The 18,301-nt window shown below is 40.6% G+C and overlaps 1 pseudogene; it reads right to left on the reverse strand.

Moving 5' to 3' along the window:
- Nucleotides 1-3,187: 3,187 nt before the first annotated feature.
- Nucleotides 3,188-18,301, reverse strand: part of LOC125873800 (uncharacterized) — a 180,470-nt pseudogene continuing 165,356 nt past the window's right edge.

The raw sequence follows: 18,301 nt of genomic DNA on the forward strand, positions 1-18,301 counted from the left end.
TCAAGTAAAGAACCCGACTTGTAGGTTGGGGTCGATCCCACGAGGAAAATGGTTTAGACTTAACTTTAACCAACAATTATATTAATTTAGTCAAATTACTTCCAGAAACAAGTAATTAAAGGGGGGAATTTGTGAAACAAATTGTAAGAATTCAGTAAGTAATCAGTACACAAAAGTCAATTTTTGTTGTTATCAAGATGAGAGAATTAACTAGGGTATACGTGTTCACCACAAGCTCATAACGCAGTAATCCTAGTAATAACAATCCTTTCCTAGAGTACTACATGCAAAGTGATAAGCTAGGTATCTCTAAATCCTTGGTCCTGCATCTAGAGAATTTAACCCCGCACCTTGGTCCGGCTATGTGTGTATAATTTACTAACCCTTACCTTAACTCATATTAGACATCACATCGATGTTTGGCTTAGTTATTACTTCGCACCAAACGACACTAGACTATTAGATTGTATCACACTAAATCTATGTTGATAATTCTATTCTTGTTGATTACCTCATTGGTCTGGCAAGTAGCAACAAGGCGAGTTCTAACGTTGCACACCGTTAAAAAGACTTATAAACGAAAGAATTATCAATGCATGCAAAACACTATTCAAGAATTGCTTATTTACTATTAATACTTTGTTAATCGCTCATGGTTCCTACAACCCTAGTTGTGGAGTTTAGTTACCCATAATCATATTAACACAATTCATTATTTTAAGATGAAAGAATTATGAACTTACGTAATTGCGAATAACAAACCCGGAATTTCAACTTGAATTTCAAAACCCAAACCCTTCCAAACCAACTTAAGAAATCAAGAATTGCTAGGTTTGCAAAAATAAAATCCAAAGTCACAAAGTAGAACTAAGGTAATAAAGTCTAACCCCCAAAAACGAGGTTTTCATGCCCTAATATATAGAAAAATAAGTCCTAAATAAAAAGGAAATGAAATAAGGAAATTATGTTCGGGTACGCGTCTTCATTCCACGAGACTGATTCACGGTCCATCAATGGATCTACGGTTCGTGAGTCCCTTCTGTCACCCATGACTTGGGCAATATTTTAAGTTTCCAAAACTCAACTTCTCTGAAGCAAATGACGGACCACTAGTACGTACCGTAGATCGATCTACGGTCCCTTGATCCCTCTCCGTAGCTCCACACATAGAATCTTCAAAAATTAGGTACTGAACCCTCACAGTATCATTCTAAGGATCAACAGTGCTTTCCATAGATCAATCTACGAACCTTCAATGGCCACCGTGGTTCCACACTTGGTCAAATTTCCTGATTTGCCTTCGATGCCTTGCCTGCTGATCTACGATCATCATCTACGGAGCGTCAATGGACCTACGGTCCGTAGATCACCTCCGTAGATGCCCTTTTCTGCACATCTTTCAGTTGTCTCTTTATTTCTGCGTCCAAACATATTTCCTTCAAAAACACAATAAAAACACATAAAACTAATACAAAAAGGCCCTAGACACACACAACTCTTAAGTGAAACGTATTAAAAATACCGTAAACTCACGATATATCAACACCCTCAACTTAAATTTGTTCTTTGTCCTCAAGCGACGCATTAAGATTCTAACTGACACTTGTATAGAAGCAAGCAATTTAAGCACAAACAATCACATGGCTCTCTATCCCAACTCTCTTTTCCGGTGCAAAATCTATTCTCTTAGACTCGACAAGCTAATTCATATGGATCAAAATATGACAAAGATTGACCAACCAACACACAACATACACTGTTTCACTATCACCAAGGTACCAACTTTCCAACAATGTAACTAGAACCCTTACTTCAAATGAAATCCCTCTTTCACAAAATGAATATGAATTTGAGTACAAGGATTTATTTAACACTCACACTCAGAAGTAGCTTCAATTACAGTTAGTGCTCAATACCATAGGATTGCCCTTATTTTCACTGCTTAGACTCTCCAAACTAGATTCTAGGATCACTATAGGACTTTCTTGGCTTGTAACGTAGGCTCAGGATCAGGTGTGGTACATTTGGGTACTTCTTAGTGACTTTCTGCCTTCCTTGACATTACACTAGGCTTTCAACCTCTTTTTATTTTTATTTTTTTTCAATTTTTGACAGCCTACCGTTTTACCTTCTTCCCCTTGATTTTCTTCAAACATGGATGTGACATTAGATTTTGTAGCTCTTTATTTTTCACTTTCATATTTTTTTTGCGTTTTATTCTTTTCTTTAGCTTTCAACAAGTCACATCTTTTTCTCTTTTTTCTTTTTCTCTTTTTCAACATCAAACTCTTTTCATACCCATTTTTCTTTCGGTTTCCTCTTTCATAGCCACCCTCAACTTATGGATTTTCCATTGGTTGAGGTGCACAATACCCGATGTCGGATGAGGGCCAAGATTGAAGTTACTTTTTACATTAGCCACCCTCAACTTAGGCTTTTTGCCTAAGTCGAGGTGCACATGTCCAAGGAGGGACCGGGGCCAACATAGTAGATTATGTGAAGGTGAGTTAGGGGTTTAGAAGAAATGGTCTAATTTAGGCTAAAAGCATTTGGATCAAAGGGAACATTTATTTCATTTGGTTGGATTCTTTTTTTAGGCAATTTATGGACTAATCAAAACAAGGGCCTATGATCACTTCCTAGCCTCTAGAGTAGATTGTCTTAGCATGACTAACCGAGTAAGTTCTAGATTGGCACAAAAATTGTTTGAACAATCAACTATTCTCACACACACTTGGCACATAGTTTGATTATGAGATTATCAGATTACCCAGTTCAAGTTTAAGGTTAAGTCATGCCATCAAGTTGATTCATTAGCATGTCATACTCAGAGCCAACACATTCAACTTATCTTAGCCTACAAATTCTAGCACACATCACAAAAGTTGGACATATATCATTTTTCATAAGCCATCATGCTTCATTCTTTTTCATGCTTCTACATATACGATCCTAACACATGTCGGTTCAATAGGAATTAAACAGTCTCCTGGGGAAAAAGAACACAGGCAAGAAAACCCCGGAGAGGATTATGAGTTGGGTTAGTCAGTCTTCACCCTATCACTCACAATCCATTTATCCCACCCCCAACAAAATATGGTGCAATTGTCCCCAAAGCACAAAAGAAACATAAAAAGAGTAATGTATTGGGTGGAGCAATCCTGTGCCGCTAACCGCCGAAGACCTATCAACAAGCGGGTGGGTCAGGTTTCTCGAAGCCTGTTGGATCAACACTCGGGTCACCCTCAGTAGTGCCCGCATCAACAAGGACAGCACTATCAGTAGTTCTATCCGCGAATCTAACTGCACCATCAATTGTGCTCACATCAATCCTCATGGGCACAGAACTCGATCCCCCAGTAGTAGCCTTGAGCACTCTTCTCTGGCACAACTCCTCATCTAATATTGATGCTCTCCTAGCCTGCTCCTTCTTCTTACGCTCCCTTTTTCTAGCTCGAGCATCATCAACGACATCAAAAGGGCGACTAGAACGGAGCCTCTTGCCATGAGCACGGGTGGGATCGGTCTGTGTCTCTGCATCCACCTTGAATAAGGCATCAAGAACGGTATCCTCAGATAATACCGTCAGTGCATGCTTTGGCTCATCCGCAGGAATCTCAAGAATGGCATCCACATCAGCTCGGAGACTAGCCAACTCCGCCCGGATGGAGGAATGATCGGTGTCGGGGACTTGTCGAGCCAGAACCCTAAAAAAATAAACGCATCCACCTTTTTCTCAACGTTGGCCTCAGACTCTGCTATCGACTCTTGCATCCAAGGCTAGATGTGGTGCAGCAGTGTGGCCATCTAAGCCTTTAATTTCTCTACTCTGGCCAACGGGACAACAACAGCTCTTGACGGTGGCGTGGACCTGGATGAGCTAGGAACCCTACTAGCGACCTGAGAAGAGGAGGTTGGGACAATATCAGTGTGGTTTGGTATAATGGGGTCACCGCCCTGTGCCTTCTCCACCGTGTCTGCAAGATCTGCGCCTAAGGAAGGTACCTAAACTTGGGGCTCTCTGCGAGGTGCTGCCACATTTGCCCCATCTCGAATGAGGCCTATATCCAAAGTCCTAGTAGGGTGGATCTACCTATCACAGTGCCACATCAGCACTCTAGAGTTCCTGCACAATTAGAAAATCAAACATGAAAAGGGGTAAGTAGCGGAGATCTTAAATGCCCTCTCGTGAATCTCTGCAGCAGCATGCAGGCAAAGTAAATCTTCAATCCTGCTACTAATGTTGCAACCATGACGGCTCTGTCCCATGTTAGTTGGTTGTCAGATTTTGTAGGCGACACCCTGTTACGCACCAACAACTAGAAGAACTTGGCCACAAAATTTAATGTGGCCTTTCGGATACCCAACTATGGTGCGGTGACCCACTCCGCACGCTCGCCATATGTAGCAATGTATTTAGCCAACCATAGTGTAACAGTCTCCTGCTGCTCAGCATTTCTCTGGAAATAGCCGCCCCGCACGATATACCATCGGTAATTAAACTCTTACGTGTTCAGTGTCCAAGACTGACCGGTGATAGGGCCATAGAGAAATCGGCTGATAGTAGCCCATGAAATGTCTACCGGACACCCTTGGACCATGGTAGAAGTGAGAGGATCCTGTTATGTGGGCTTGGTCTGCTTGGAAATCGACCCTCAGAGAGTGACAGCATATGAAGCATAAAATTCCCGCACAATCTCCTTGATGTATGTCCCAGGTGCTTAGGCCATATAGTCGCACTTGTGTAGTTTGAACATCCAGTGTATCTCTGGTACGGTATGCAAGCTCCCAGTGAGGACTCTGCGCTATCAGTGATCAATTAGGCCATCTTCTCCTTCTCATTGAGCATCTTGGCGTCACGATAGATCTACCACTGCCCCTCAACACACCATCTATTTGGCTCGCCGGCCACTGGAGTAGGGTCATCATTCCGTGGTGCTGGTATTGACTCCAAGCTAGTGGCCTCATCAGACGAGGCAGCTTGTTCATTTTTGCCAGACCATGTGGCTGATTTAGCAATGAACCCTGAAGAATGGGAAGACTTGAACCCTGAAGCATGGCTAGACTCAGAGCCCGAATCATGGGCAGACTCAGAGCCGGATGTAGACCCATTCTCTGAATAGGAAGCACCCACAGTTGGTGACCCGATCAATGTTTGCTCCTCATCAGACTGGGAGACAGTGACTACGTCGGGAATCACCTTTCGGGGGGTGCCTCTGGTGACTCAGGGTGCAGTGGGAGAGGTCCATGTATTGGGAGGAACGTATGCCGGATCCGTCTCCACATCGTTATCTTCATCGATTAACCTGAAGCTAGGGGCAACATATTTTGACTTGCCTTTTTTTGTGTAGGTTACTAGCTTTTTGGGTGCCGTAGTACCTGTGGAAGAGTTATTATTACAAAAACTATCTAAAAACACACTCAAAATAATTTTAGAACTATAAACGAACAACAACAAAGACCCAATTTTTTTTCCAGACAGTGCCTACATTGGTCATCTACGGTGGGGACCTACGGTCCGTAGACTGATCTACGGTCCATGGAACCCTTCCGTGGATCAGAGGACCAATAATATTGGTCGCAGATGGAAGCCACAAATGTACAGAATGGTCCGTAGATTGATCTACGGACCGTAGTCCACCTCCGTGGTTTCACATTGTGAAATCTTCAAGTGCATCCAACCACTGATCTGATCTACGGTCCGTAGACGGGGTCTCATGGATGGGATCTGTGCCAGGTTCCAAAAATGCTTTAATTTCAAGCTGACATATTTGACCATTTTCAATAGTATCCTAGTCTAACCATGATTTTCAACATTTAATCATGCTAGTTCGTCATTCTCAGGATTTCAATTAATCATTTTAACAAGTCTTTAAGACAATCTTTGGAATCCTAAGTCGAAACTTACATTTAGACTTTAATCACACACATCTCAAACAATATTACAACACACAATCACTATTCATCATCCCAAGGGTGTTTGCAAGTCAATTTTTAGCATACCCAAGGTCAAGACCCAACTCCCAACTTTCTATAATCAATCTATGAACCGAAATTTAAAGTGAGGGGGAAAGTCTATTGCCTTACAAGCAATGAGGAGTGGTGGGATTGTGTGATGAAACTAAGCTTTGCAATACCATACTAATGTCCTAGTTGCACCGAACCCAAACACCAAAGTTTTGATATAGCTGTTTAGAGAGTTTGGGGGGAAAAAGTTTTGGGATTTTGGTATGAATTAATGAGAATGGTATATGGGGGAGTGGGTGATTTGGGGAGTGATTTATGGGATTTGAAAAAGTTAAAACGGTTTTGGGGGGGAAATGAGGGAAGAGGGAATGAATTTTGAAAGGTGGGGTTTTTAAAAGGGAGGGTCCGGGTTGGGTCAGCCCAACTTAGGGTTAGGACCTACGAGACCCCGCTTACGGTCTGTAGGTCTATCTATGGTCAGTCAGTTGCGACCGTAAATCGCCTTTACACTTAGAAAAATTTAGACACTTAGCTGGGATCTACGGACACCATTCACGGTCCGTGGATGGATTGCGGACCATCGATGGGGTCCGGAGACCTCTGCACCAGACCATTTTCTGCAAATTTTTCATAGCACGCCTGCACATGTAGTAACCATTAGGCTATTCTTTTTACATTTTCTTGACACTTTTAAGACACGGACCCTATGCTAATTCTAGCCAACATTAGTAAAACTAAAACACCTATCTAAATTAATACAGAGAATCAACTAAACAAAGAAAATTATGGAAAACAAAATCCTATCATTGGCTAGATAGTACATCTTGGGTTGCCTCCCAAGAAGCGCTTGATTAAACATTGCGGCACGACGTAGGCTTCTGGATTACTCAGAATTGATAAAGATGATAGGCTTCAACAACTTCTTGCACACTTTCTGTGTTTCCCATATAGATCTTGATCCTTTGCCCATTAACCATGAACCATGTTCCTTCACCGTTCTCAAGCTAAACCGTTCCATGGGGGAGCACTTTTGTGCCCAAAAATGTCCCGGTCCATTTGGATTTGAGTTTACCCGAAAATAAGCGCAACCTAGAGTTGAATAGAAGCATAAGATCATCCACAACAAATTCTCGCTTTTCAATTCTTTGATCATGATACCTCTTTATCTTCTCTTTGTACAAGGCTGAACTTTCATAAGCTTTTAGGGAAAATGCATCAAGCATATTCAAGTCATTCATTCTTTGATTAGATGAGGCACTCCAATCCAAATTTAGCTTCTTCATCACCACAAAGCCTTATGCTCTAGCTCTACCGGTAAATGGCAAGACTTCCCATATACAAGTTGGTAAGGAGACATACTTATGGGAGTCTTGTATGCAGTGCGATAGGCCCATAGAGCATCATCAAGCTTCCTTGACCAATCCGTTCTATTAGCCTTCACAGTCTCGCCAAAATCTATTTGATCTCTCTGTTGGACACTTCAACTTGCCCACTAGTCTGCGGATGGTAAGGAGTGGCTACATTGTGGTGGACACCATATTTCTCAAGTAGCGCCTTGAACAACTTATTACAAAAGTGCGAACCTCCATCACTGATAATCGCCCTCGGTGTACCAAATCTAGAGAAAATATTCTTTTTCAAAAATGTAGTGACACCATTACCTTCATTGTTAGGGAGTGCAACTGCTTCCAACCACTTTGATACATAATTAACCGCAACAAGAATATACTTCATCCCATGTGAAATCACAAATGGACCCATAAAATCAATGCCCCATACATCAAACAACTCTATCACCAATATAGGATTCACAGGAAGCTCTTGCCTCTTTGAAATCCCTCCTTCTCTTTGGCAACGATCACAAGACTTGGCGAAATCATAAGCATCTTGGTGGATGGTAGGCCAGTAGTACCCACACTACAAAATCTTATGCGCAGTCCGAATACCACTATGATGCCCACCAACAGGCGATGGATGACATGCTTCAAGTACACTCAACATCTCAACCTCGGGCACACAGCAATGAATAATCCTGTTAGCACAACTAGGATACAAGTAAGGCTCATCACAAACGAATTTCTTCACATCATGCATAAAAATTTTCCTTTGGTGAAAAGACAAATCGGGGGCTCCAAATCACTTGCCAAATAATTAGCAAAGTGTACGAACCAAGGAATTAGATCATGGGAAGCAGCAAATACCTGTTCATCTAGAAAAGCATTATTAATTTCAGCCCTATCACCAAGATTTAGCATTGCCTCTTCCTCTAACCTGGACAAGTGATCGGCAACTTGATTTTCGGTCCCCTTTCTATCTTTTACCACAAAATCAAACTCCTGCAGCAATAATACCCATCTAATCAACCTCGGTTTTGCATCCTTCTTCGCTATCAAATACCTCAATGCAGAATGGTTAGTATGCACTATGGCCTTAGTACCAAGCAAGTAGGATTGAAATTGCTCGAATGCGAAAACCACCACAAGAAGTTCTTGTTCAGTCACAGTATCATTCTTCTGGGCCACATTTAGAGCTTTGCTAGCTTAGTAAATAGGGTGAATAATTTTCTCTCTCCTCTATCCTTATACTACACCACGCGCCGCCCCACTCGCATCGCACATTACCTCAAATGGTTGTCCCCAATCCGGCGAAATAATGATAGGTGCATTAACCAACTTCTCTTTCAACTTTCCAAATGCTCTCAGACAACCATCATCAAAATCAAACTTATATTCCTTTTCGAGTAGTTTTGTACAATGGATGTGCAATTTTAGAGAACTCCTTAATGAACCTCCTATAGAAACCTGCATTCCCAAGAAAACTTCTAACACCTTTTACAGAGATAGGTGGTGGAAGCTTTTCTATTACCTCTACTTTTGCTCTGTCAACCTCAATGCCCTTCTCAGAAAGCTGATGACCCAGAACTATCCCTTCTTTCACTATAGAGTGGCACTTCTCCCAATTTAGCACCAGATTGCAGTCTTCACACCTTTTAAGCACCTCAGCCAGATTATCCATACATCGATCAAAAGAGTCACCTACCACAGAGAAATCATCCATGAACACTTCAATAGTGTCCTCCACCATATAAGAAAATATCGTCATCAAACAGTGTTGGAAGGTTGCTGGAGCATTGCACAACCCAAATGGCATCCATTTGAAAGCAAAAGTCCTATAAGGGCAAGTGAAAGTGGTCTTCTCTTGGTCTTTCGGAGCTATAGAAATTTGATTGTAGCCCGAATACCTATCAATAAAACAATACCAACTCGTGCCTGCAAGTCTATCCAATATTTGGTCCATGAATGGCATAGGAAAGTGGTCATTCTCCGTCCATGCATTCAACTTTCAATAATCCATGTAGACTCTCCATTCGTTCATGGGCCGTATTGGAACGAGCTCGTTTCTCTCATTTGGAACCACCGTAATACCACCCTTGCAAATGACAGACCCAACTACTATCTGCAATGGGATAAAAAACTCTGGCATCCAACCACTTGATGATCTCCTTTTTAACTACCTCTTGCATAGGTGGATTTAATCTTCTCAGTTACTTGATATTAGGCTTGTGATCTGGCATGAGTCGGATTTTGTGAGAACAAATAGCGGAAGGAATCCAAATAATATCCACAACAGTCCACCCAATAGCTCGCTTAAACCTCTTTAACATAGTCACCAAGCATTCTACTTGTCTCGCATTTAAATCTGCCACAATGATGACCGACAGAGTATTATATCTACCCAAGAATACAAACCTCAAATGCGATGGTAGAGCCTTAAGCTCCAATTTTGGTGCCTCCACAATAGATGGTCTCGCGGGTGGGGACTCATGATTCTTCATGTCTAACTCATACTTCTTTGGTTTTGACCGATATTCGCACCTATCGAGTGCAGCTACCAACTCATCGTACTCTTCAATACCATCACTATCGAAATTTATCATAACTGCTGCTAGTGCCTCAACACCTAGTCCCTCTTCAATTTGCACTTTTGTTCTACTCTCAACTCTATAAGTTATAGCAGATACCGTTTGGAGCTCACCACTCTGCTTCATGAACCTAAAAATATTGAAAGTTGCTTCTTCATTGTTCAGTCTAAACTTCATCTGCCCCTTCTCCATATCAACCAATGCATACCCTGTGGCAAGGAATGGTCTCCCAAGGATGATGGGAACCTTAAAATCAACATCATAGTCAAGAATCACAAAATCTGTTGGAAAGATAAACAACTCCACTTTCACTAGCACATCATAAAGTACAACAATGGGCCTTTTCACGGTTCAATCGGTCATAAGTAACCGCATCGTAGTAGGCTTTGGATCTCCTAAACCCAACTTTTTATAAATAGACAATGGCATGAGGTTGATGCTAGCACCAGGATCACACAATGCCTTAGCAAAGTGTAACAACCCTATAGTACATGAAATCGTTAAAGCACCGGGATCTTTCTTCTTCTGCAGAAGAGACCTTATAGCAATAGCGCTACAATGCTGCAATCCATAATCATCTTCAAAACTCACTAACATTTTCTTTGTCACCATATCTTTCATAAGCTTCGCATACCCAAGCATTTGCTCCCAAGCTTCTATCAACGGAACGTTGATGGAAAACTGCTTCAACATAGTAATAAACCTATGATATTTACCATCTTCAGTCTTCTTCACTAACCTCTGTGGAAATGGTGGTGTAGGTCTAGGTATGGGGACCACTTTCTGAGATATATCTGATTCTTTCTCTATCGAATTCTCAGACTCTTCTCTAACCTCAACCACATCATCTTCTTTTCTAATCTCAACATCCACCACAAACAGCATATGTGGATCAATGGTTTGCTTACCTCCTTGAGTAGTAACTGCTATACAATGATCATCATTCTTTGGATTCTGGATGGTGTTGTTAGGAAGAGTGACAGGTTGACGTGGGTTCACTGTAGTAGACAACTGAGTCATCTGCTGCTTTAGTTGCTTTACTGACACTGCATGGGAATCAACCTTTTGACCAATACCAGACAAGTCTTTTCTCATCTCCTTCACATTCTCATCAGTTGCATCAAACCTTTTCATCATCTTCTGCATCAGATCTTCAATACGCGCCATATTGCTTCCAGTTTCCCTAGTACTAGATTCCCAATTTTGAGGGGAAACATAAGGTCCAACCCGATCATTTCTGTTGCCAGAGTTGTTTCGGTTATAGTTGTTGTCGCGATTGAAATTCCCATCCCAGACATATTGACCCTCTCGGTTGTAATTGCCATAGTTCCGACCTTGGTTTCCTTGACCTTGGCGCCAATTGTCCGTGTTGGATCCTTGGGCGTTTGGTCCGAAACCTCCCATCTGATCATTCACCGAATAAGAATCTTCTTCATAGTAACACTCTTCAACTGGTGGTGGAGTTATAGTCAAGTATTTCACAACATTTACCTTTTCCACACCTCCGCTCACATGGTTCAATACCAACCCCAACTCGGTCCTCATCTGAGCCATCTCCTCATGAATCTTATCCGAAGACTGGTTGTTTGTAGCATGAATGGCAAATATGTTTCTCCAAGTATCCAACCTCCTAGTGCTCCATGCTTTATTGTTGCGAGAGATCTTCTCCAATTTTTCTGCAATCTGTGCATATGTGCACACCATATGAACCTCTAGCAATAGTATCAAGCACTACTTTATTATCGTCATCCTGACCTCGATAGAAATACTCCTTCAGCGACTCATCATCAATACGGTGATTCGAAACACCTCTTACAAACACAGTGAATCTGTCCCAAAAGCTACTCACAGACTCTCCAGGTAATGCCACAAAATTGTTGACCTTATCTTTGTGATTGAGCTTCTTGGACACTGAATAATATCTTGCTAAGAACACATCCTTCAGTTGGTCCCATGTATAGATTGAGTTATAAGGAAACTCAGTGAACCATATAGCAACATCGCCTGTCAGTGATAAAGGGAACACTCGCAATCCGATGACATCCATATCCAAGTCTGGTCGACCTACACAGCTCTTGCAAACCAACCTTAGCTTTGCTATGTGAGCATCAATAAAGTTAGCTGATGATTGTTGTCGTTATTTACCTCACTTAGTCGGTTGGACTTGGCTGGTCAACAGTGTGGCAATAGCGTCTTATTGATTAGTCATGGCTTGTTTTTGCAGTCTCGCTGATTTTTGTATTGTTGCATTGTTGGGCAAGCTTCATAGAGACATTTTTTGGGCTTTGGTTGGAAGGTATGCTAAGGCTATTCTCTATCTTCTGGTATGATCCTAATTGCCTAAGCTTGTTTTGGTTGGTGTATTATCATTAGTTGACCTATAACCCTGTCCTGTTGAGTTGGCTACGACCATATGATATAATGTCTATCAGTGACACACTATTTCTTACTTAGCAGCATAGAAAAGTAGGTCATGATTTTGTTTTGATTAGTTAAAATTACTTCTTATTGATGTGATGTTTTATCGTCTAGATGCCACTTATGAGCTTGTTTTGGCCTTAGTAGACACTCACATTGCAAGGTTCTTGAGCATACATATTGATTCTTATACGAAGCCTACAGGCTAGGTAGACCAAGTATTTAGGCTGGGTAGACCGAGCATTCAGTCCGGATAGATCGAGCCTACGGGCCAGGTAGACAGAGCCTATGAGCCAAGTAGATCGATCCTATGGTCCAGGTAGACCGAGCCTATGGGTTGGGTAGACTATGCCTACGGGCCCAGTAGGCTGTACATATGGGGTAACATATATGCATTGTACCACAGAGCCTCAAATTCGCATTGATTCATGGCACAGCTATGAAGAAACATATAAATATTATACCAAAGAGCCTTAGATTTGCATTGATTCATGGCACATGTAAATTCAGACAATTCATATAAGATTTACATTGGGATCCCGGTAAGGGGGGAATATGGGTATTTAGTGATTGATTGCAATCATTTTAACCTATAATAATTATGTGTTGTTTGTACTTGTCAGGCTTATGGGGGCCTGTTAAAGTTATTTCTTGTTATGTGTTTATGTTATCTTAATGTGGGGAGATAAGCTATTCTACTTGTGTTCCACCCCCGCCCTTTTTATTTAGTAATTATACTCCAGTTTCAGCTTTAAGTTTACCTTACATGCTCAGTTCATTATTTTGTACCGATGCCCCTTGTCAGGGACGTTGCATTTATGCATGTAGGTCATGAGCGACATCTAGACAGACCTATCGAGTGGCACAGCCTCATATCCTGTTGATTGGTTTACTTCTTTCTTCTAGGTGTCGCAAGAGTCCTTTATGTTCGCTTATTTTGTGGTTTGCATTTTTTGGGTAGGCTAGGGCATTGTCCCGTCCAAGTGTTATATTCATAGAGGCTTGCAGACTAGTGTGTTGGGTTGTTGGTCACGTTATTGGCCATGTTGGCCTTGCATTTTACTCGGCCGATGTTTAATAGTTTCTTGCGATATAGTTAAAATGTTTTCCTATTTTTCAGTTTCTATATACAGATAATGGTGGCTTTGATGGCCCATATATCGTTCATGCTTTCCTAGATACCATGGTGGCCTCCACGGCCCAAACAGGCTTCTATGCTAGCTGAGTATTGCTTAATATAAACTGTTGGAAGTACCTATTTTCTTTATAGAACTGTTGACAGTGGCCTTGCCAGTAGATGGATTATTTTTAGGTCGAGATATACTTGATTATTTTCTTAAATCTATATGGCTACCATGCGCCATTAGCAAGTGATTCAGCACAGTTGACTCAGGCCTAAGTTTTTGCATCAGGTGCCAGTTGCACCCCTTGAGTTTGGGGCGTGACAAACTTAGTATTAGAGCCACGTCATATCCTAGGGAATCTGCAAGTTGTGTCAACTAGAGTCTTGTTTATAAATATATTATGAACCATATTCTATTAGCAAGAAGCTACATATATCATTTAGAAAAGTTACCGTTCTTTAACTCAAATCGTGTTATAAAGCTGAGTCATAAGGTTTGAGTTCTTTCGATTACGATTGCTACTGAGCTTGCCCTATTACGACACTTACTATTAACCTTGACATATTGAAGATTCAGGCTATTACAGGGAACAAATAGGCTCTAACATAATCAATATACGGTTAAGAGGATGACAAGAGATTCAATGAAGGATAATAGACCCAAAGGGTTTCAAACAAATGATCAGGATAGTCCGAACATTAGTATTCAAAGAGGCCACCAGGATCACGATCAAAACAATTCCTTGGTACCAGGTTAGATTGATAGGTTCATTTAGGTTTTGATGAAAGCTTCGACTATCATGCTCGTAATAGTACCGTCACCTAGAGCAGTAAAGATCAATTGTGCTACATTGTGCTTTTTGCGGTGGATCATATATGGGGAGTTGTCATATAAAAGGTTATGCTTATGACTATGAGATTAAAATACAAAGATATTGTCCATTCATAGATCAGTAGGGGTTAGAAAGAGGGTCGAATTAGCAGTAGAGTCATCTATTTTGGTATATTGTGTAGAGATTTGTCACGCCCCGAGCTACCCCCAAGAAGCGGACACGGGACCTAGGACCACAAGTGATCCCAAGCTAACCCTGCTGGCATGATCATGAGCATACTAAAGATAATAAACTGATGCGGAAGCTAATTCATAATTATATCTGAAAAGATGGGGAATACCTATATACTATAGCTAAATATATCAAATCTGAGAGTTTAATACAAAAGAAATATCAAACTCAAAACACTAAGCTGAATCTAACTATGTCTGAAATAAGCCTCTAAACTGACTAGAAATGCTGGGACAGGCCCCAGCTAAGTCTAGCAAAACTGAAACTAAAGACTAAAACACTGAAAAGAAACTCATGACTATTGTCCCCGAAGAATGAGGACTCACCAACTGATTCTGCTGAACTGAAGATCGGGAATCGATCTAAGCGTGATCTGGATGCTGAGAACCTGAACCTACATCACGAGAAGATGTAGCGCACGTATGCGTCAGTACTTGAAAGGTACTGAGCATGCAGGATAGAGTAAAGCTGAAAGAACACATAACTGAACAAAGCATACTGAGCAATGATATAATCTGAACATGATATAGATACTGAAAATACTGAATACTGAGCTAACTGAATGCAATGACCAAATTTATAACATGCTGAGACTGAATACTGACTGTACTGAAATATGGTCAATGCAATAGAGTCTGACTGAACTGTGGGAGCTACTAATAACCGACATAAAACCACATGAGCTAAATGTGGAGTCCGATGTATACGCCCCATCGAGAGGACCCAATATACCCTGCCAGAGGTATAGAGGCATGCTGGCGTGATCACTAAACTGATGTTGCCCACAGAGGGGACTTACACCTACGTGGCTCGTAGTTCTGGGACTATATGGGTACGCTGAAACCCTAGTCCAACTCGGTATTATGCTACTCCCAATGAATTAGTGATTAACTGGTTATGACTGAATTTCTGTAAATACTGGATAGCTCGGAACTGAACATGCAAACTGAGAATGCAACAATTAATCTGATAATGATGCATTCATAAACTGAGGCATGTATAACTGAATATATTATGACTGAAATACTGAATAGCTTAAAATACTGACATGTAGATACTCATACTTGAAAACTCCTTTTTAGAAAACAATACTCTGATCATTGATGACTTGGGAAGTCATACTGCATAAACATTGATGGTATATCTAGATACCATACTATTCATACATTGATGACCTACTCAATTGTCATACTAATCATGTTTTAGAAGCTCTTTCTCAAACTCATCTTAACTTTCTCAAAAACACAGTTTAAAACTCAAGTGTTGTCTTAAAGAAAAGCTTCTCATGATTTATAACTCAAAATAGGGTTTATGCTGAAATATACTGATAATGTGGCATAAAACTGGAGCATGTATACCTGAATAACTGAAATATCTGACCTAGCATGTGTAATTCAAGAACTAATGAAATACATAGCTAGGGTTCTGAAATTTATACGATAAACCGAGCAATAACATGATAATCTGATTTGGAACATTTTAAATAACTAATTCATGATGATCTGTTGAAATTCTAGAAATCCTAGGTCTGTTCATAATCATGGAATCAAGAATCTGACTCAATTCTAGGGACCTGGGCGAAAGGAACCCACTAGTGAAATCCCACATACCTGGTGACGAATTCCACGGAGAAATCTTTCATTTTTGGGGCTGGAACTGAAGGAACCTCACTGCGTTCTTGAACTAGGGTTCTTGACCTTTTTCTCCTCTCTTGCTTCTAATTTTTCTAAGTTTTGATTAATGAATTGACTTAGGTAAGTTCTAGTTATGTTTCTAGGTTTAAACTAATTAAAACCTCATGATTTAGGGTCTAAACGACGTATCTTAGGGGTTAAACAAAATAGGAAAAGACCAAAAGACCCTTGAATTAGCTGCTGTCGGAGTGACTGACGGTCCGTCAATCAATTGACGGTCCGTCGATTGGGTCCGTAGGTCGAGTCTGCCCGACAGGGCTTCACTAAAATGGGCATAACTGTTTCCTCGGATGTCAAAATTTAGCAAACTCGGTGGCGTTGGAAAGATAATTCAATTATCTATCTAACCATAGGTCATGGGACACATAATTCATTTTGTGCTAAAAGTTATGACCATCTGAAGTTGACCCATCAGAATTTTCAGCTAACTGGCTGCTAACCTTCGATCTACGGTCAGACCTACGGACCGTGGATCGAACGACGGTCCGTGCTGGTCAACCGTAGTTCGTGACAGAGGCTGAGTAAGGAGGTCTTGATCCACGGACACAGACCACGGACCGTGGTCTGATCTATGGACCGTGGGTCGAGACTTAGCAAATTTTTTGAGCTGGCTGGGGAGGGGTTGCAGTGGCGAACCACGGACCACCAGCACGGACCGTGGTCCGATCTACGGTCCGTGGATGGCAACCGTGGGTTGCACCTGCAACTTCTCAAAATCTGCATTTTTGTCTGTTTCGAATACGGGGTGTTACAAGATTGGGCCACAATTTTTGTCAGGTAGAGGTTGAGGTATGGCAGAGCATCTAATTCTGGTTGCGGCTAGAAGTATATTTATGCATTGCCAGGTATACTAACCATTTGTTCTCACTTTATTTATGATTTGATAGATCCAGGCTCAACATTATCGTATGTTGCTCCATTTATTATTGAGAAGTTTGTCATAGTACAAGAGTCATTGAGATGACTTATTGAAGTACCTGCTCCAGTTTCTGACTCTATTATTGCAAAAAGGGTTTATTGCGGTTTTATTGTAGAGATTGTTACTCATTCGACCTCTGACACATAATGGAGCTTGAGAAGCTAGAGTTTGATATTATTAGGGGTGTGGATTTTCTGATATCTTGTTATGCCAATGTCTTTTGTCGAGCGATGATTATTAGATTCCACAAAGTTGGAGACGGCAAGGGTAATACTGCAACAAAAAAGATATATTCATTTCATGTACTATGGCGAGGAAATTGATTGCTAAAGGTTGCATTTATCATATTGTTAGGGATTAGGATGTTGACATAGAATCACCAACCTTACAATCTATCCCGATGGTTAATAAATTTTTAAATTGGTACAAAATATCATTTTAAAAATGATTCAAACAAATCTTAATCAATCTAGTTTTTTTGTGAAAATTCTAATCACTTATCTTCAAGTCAAATGCTTCTATTAAGGTCCCCTTTTCTTAAAAAATAAAAATTGTTCTTTGTTTAACTATTTTTTCAAAGTTAATCGAATAGTGTAAATTGTTTTTAGGTTAAATCTTTTTCTAACAAATAGTCAAAAAATATGTTGGTCAAGTCGTAGGATAACCGCGTGTTAGCAGGCACTTCAAATGCCTTAAAAACCTTCTTGAAGCGTAAATAAGAACATCTTACCCATTTTCTCTAAATTTATAAAGACTTAGTCTGTTAGAGTCTTTTTAAATTAAGTTTTCTTAATTTCTTTAAAAAATTAAGTGGAGACTCTTTCTGAGTATTTTTGTCAAATTATTTTATACTTAGAACATTTCAAAAAGTGATTTTTCTAAAGATAGTGAAATTACGGCACAACATTTAATATGCAATCCATGGGAATCATTGCTTAGGACCGGGTGGATATTGAATATGAGATGGAAGCATCTACGCTAGTTGAGTCTGGCTTTCCAATGACAGCTATTGCGCTAGTATAGTCTGGCTTCCCAATGAAAGATTTTACACTAGTTAAGTCCGGCTTTCCAAATGGTTCCTTCTACCTTAGTTGAATTCGAGTTCCCAAAGTATGTATCTCATGAGATGGAAACCTTCTATCTTAGTTGAGTCCAGGTTTCTAATAGGAATCTCCTTATCCCATAAACTATGCG

Source organism: Solanum stenotomum, chromosome 8 (assembly GCF_019186545.1).
Source record: "Solanum stenotomum isolate F172 chromosome 8, ASM1918654v1, whole genome shotgun sequence".
Taxonomy (NCBI): Eukaryota; Viridiplantae; Streptophyta; class Magnoliopsida; order Solanales; family Solanaceae; genus Solanum; species Solanum stenotomum.